The sequence below is a fragment of the Tamandua tetradactyla genome, chromosome X, assembly GCF_023851605.1.
Source record: "Tamandua tetradactyla isolate mTamTet1 chromosome X, mTamTet1.pri, whole genome shotgun sequence".
NCBI lineage: Eukaryota > Metazoa > Chordata > Mammalia > Pilosa > Myrmecophagidae > Tamandua > Tamandua tetradactyla.
In genome coordinates this window covers 90,223,809-90,227,148 of record NC_135353.1, presented here as the reverse complement: position 1 = coordinate 90,227,148, position 3,340 = coordinate 90,223,809, and the positions used below count along the sequence as shown (strand labels likewise).

The window sequence follows — 3,340 nt, the reverse complement described above, 5'->3', positions numbered from 1 at the left end:
TTGTCATTCAGAGTCAAAAATCTAAAAAATGGCCAAAAAACCCCAAAACTTTATTTGCTATAACTGTATAAATATGATCTATATGTATCCACCAATAGTTTTTTCAAAACAAAACATGTTATGAATAAGCAAGCTGCATCTGCCCATTGATGTATATGGGTTCCCTAGATGCCTCATTGGGCTTAATTATAGACCACCCACAGTAAAACATTTTGAGTATAAAGTGTAGCATGATGTTAAGCCATTTTAGGTTGTACACATATATGTTGCACTTCTGGCTGATAATCAAACAAGTTTGCAGTATTACACTGTTAAGCTAGGTTGCATCAATCACTTTAAATAGTATCAATGACAATGTCATCATCCTCGTTGTCAGACTTCATAGTTTTAACTTTAGGTACACTGGTGGTCTTTGAGGAAAACACCTCAATGTTCTCATCTTCATATTCCTCTTCATCACCACAAGATTCCTCCACTGCTTCCTTCAATCATTTAATAAATGGTTTCACTTTGATATGATTCAATTTGGCAAGTTCCTTTGAGACATACTTCTTAGACCATTTTCCAGCCAGTTGATGACGACTTCTTTCTTCTGAAAGGTCTGCATTATACGTCTCCTCAAGATATACAGAATCTTGGTTTGATCTGAGCTTGATGCATGGCCACTACACACTCCAAATCATGAAGAAAGTACCACTGAGACTTTTGTTGTTATGATAAAATTAGAGGAAATGATGTCTGCATTTCTTAATTTGCTCCTTAATCCTCTCATTAAAAAGAATTCCAGTCAAAACAAGATGAGTCAATAATACTCTCTTCATTCCTTTTCTCAAGAAAATCAAATGTTGATCTGCTTTTCAACAATCATTTCCAAATAATCACTGAGCATCAAAACTTTTGCATACTACCTATAGATATGCTTAGGAGTTACTTCTAGAAGACATCATGTTTTTGCTCAGATATGGGTTCTCTCTCTAAGTCCAACTCTGCACTGCCCTCCCCGCTATGTGGAACATGACATCCAGGGTGAAAGTCTCCCTGGCAGCATGGGGGATGACTCCCAGGGACGAGTCTGGCCAGGGCACTGTGGGATCAACAATGCCATCCTGACCAAAAGGGGAAAAGAAGTATAACTAAGAAAGTATCAGTGGCAGAGCAAGTTCAAATAGAGTCGAGAGGCTACTCTGGACGTCGCTCTTACACAAGCTTCATTTAGACATTGCTACCTATCATAACTTGCCAAACCCCAACCTGAACCATTCCAGCCAATCCTAGAGAACACCTAGCACAATATAGAAGATTCTACAAAGGTTCCACGCACTAGGGTAACTTTCCAGAAACCTACAACCTCCAGATAGTTCTTTAATCCAGGTAAGACCTGAAACGTAGAAGGGCTAGTGTCTCCAGATCATCAGCTAGTTTCATCCTCCTATCCCATATTATCGACAGCCCCTTCCAACATGAAAAAGTTAGAATAGGCATAGCTTAAATTCCCCCTAAAGAGTATGAGAAAGACCAAAGGTGATGATGGAGTTATACAGAGAAAGTAGGGTTTAACAAATGAGTATGATTGATGAATCATTATATTGCTATTTCTTTTAGTCTCCAGTGTCTTAGAGCAGCTAGAAGTAAAAACCTGAAATTGTGCAATTTTAACCTATATCAAACTCTGAAATCTACAACTAATTGTTATGATGTGCTTTGAAATGTATTGCTTTTTTGTATATATATTATTTTTCACAAAAAGTCAATTGTAATGATAAATGCACAGCTATTTGATGTTATTGTGAACCGCTGATTTTACACTTTGGATGATTACATAGTATGTAAATACATAATATACATCAATTAAAAAATAAATAAATAACTTAAGTATAGTCACTGATTTCATCTATTCTGCACCTTTCAACTTCCTAGGTTGTTTCTTCCCCTAATCTCCTCCTTTTCTTATTCCTTAGCTTCTGGAGAGGGACTGATTGATTTGGTGGTGGTGGTGGTGTCTCACTGCTGGATATTGAGCCATTTTCCTTGCATTTTCCCTTCTTTATTTTCTTATCCATTTCTTTCTTTCTTGTACCATTGTCACTATTCTCAGGAAGTTTTTCGAGAATGAATGTGCAGAGATTATGATGTGTGTCAAACATGCCTCAATAGCCACAGACTTTACAAGAATTACCTATTGTTTGCTTCTTTGGATTGACATGCAGATCTGTTTGAGGATTCTAACACTCAGCATAGAAAAAAAATTTTTTAATGAATCCATCCAACGTGATTGCAGCTTATTCACCTTATCAGACCCACTGACAATGTACTGGTTATTCTTAACATCAAACTGGGTCTGTGCTCCCAGATCAAAACCAAAATATTTGGTGGAATATATTGAAAGCCAATGAAGTGCCTATTCCATGTCAACCATGTTGACTATATCTATCCTGATTCTATTTCCTTTCCGCTCCATCTTGGCAATAAGAAAGGGCATCTTGTAGTGATAGAACTGGTCTGACATGCTGTGGCTAATTTTGACAAACATTTTGGCTTACTAGTGGCTTTATCAATAAGATGAAGAGATCTTTGATTGCAAGTTTTTAGTATCTTCTGTCTAGAGAAGAAGGCGTGACATAAACAACTGTAAGAGTTCTCAGTCTCTGATAGGAAAAATGTTTGCCACTGAGCCTGTAAGCTTCTTGCTTGTATGCTATGTTTCCCCAATACAGGTACCAATGGCTGTGCAACAGCTCATTTTCATCAAATAAACACATAAACCCTATGCTTTTTGCCCAAGTCTTGGAGGAAGTGGGGTGCATTATAAATCAGATTTCAAGGCAGAGGCACAATGGAGGAGCAGATGGACCAGAAGTGCTCTAGCCTGGCAACCTCTGGAATGTTCTTCCTCTATCTGAATGATTCCACCCCCACTTTTCAAGCTACCCTGAGCCAAGAGAGTAGGCTCACCCATCTATATGGAAAGGGCAAATTCACCGGTGCATTTGGAGAAGGCAGGATGTCTGCCCTAGTGCTTGGTGGGTTTGGGCCTTGGACCCTGTTTTTCAGGGACGGTGCTGCCACCCCAGTGCTTGTAGAGGGTGGGGTCTGTGTCCCTGGGTTTATGGAGAGACTGAAAATCATACTACTGCTTGGAGAGGACGGGGCCTTCATCCCAGTGTTTAGGGAGAGCATGGCCACTGGGCAAGTGCTTGGAAAGGGTGGTGCAATGGAGCTACCACTCCATCGGGCCCGAAGGACAAAACATGGATCCATAGATGACTCTCAGTCTTTAAAATGTAATGGAATTGGAATCAGGCCAAGATGGTGGCTTAGCAAGGTGTGTGATTTGGTTCGG

General features: G+C 39.5%; 1 pseudogene; it reads right to left on the bottom strand.

Annotated features, from left to right (window-relative positions):
* Positions 1 to 335: 335 nt before the first annotated feature.
* Positions 336 to 2,530, bottom strand: LOC143670523 (eukaryotic translation initiation factor 5-like; annotated as a pseudogene).
* Between the last annotated feature and the right edge of the window lie 810 nt (positions 2,531 to 3,340).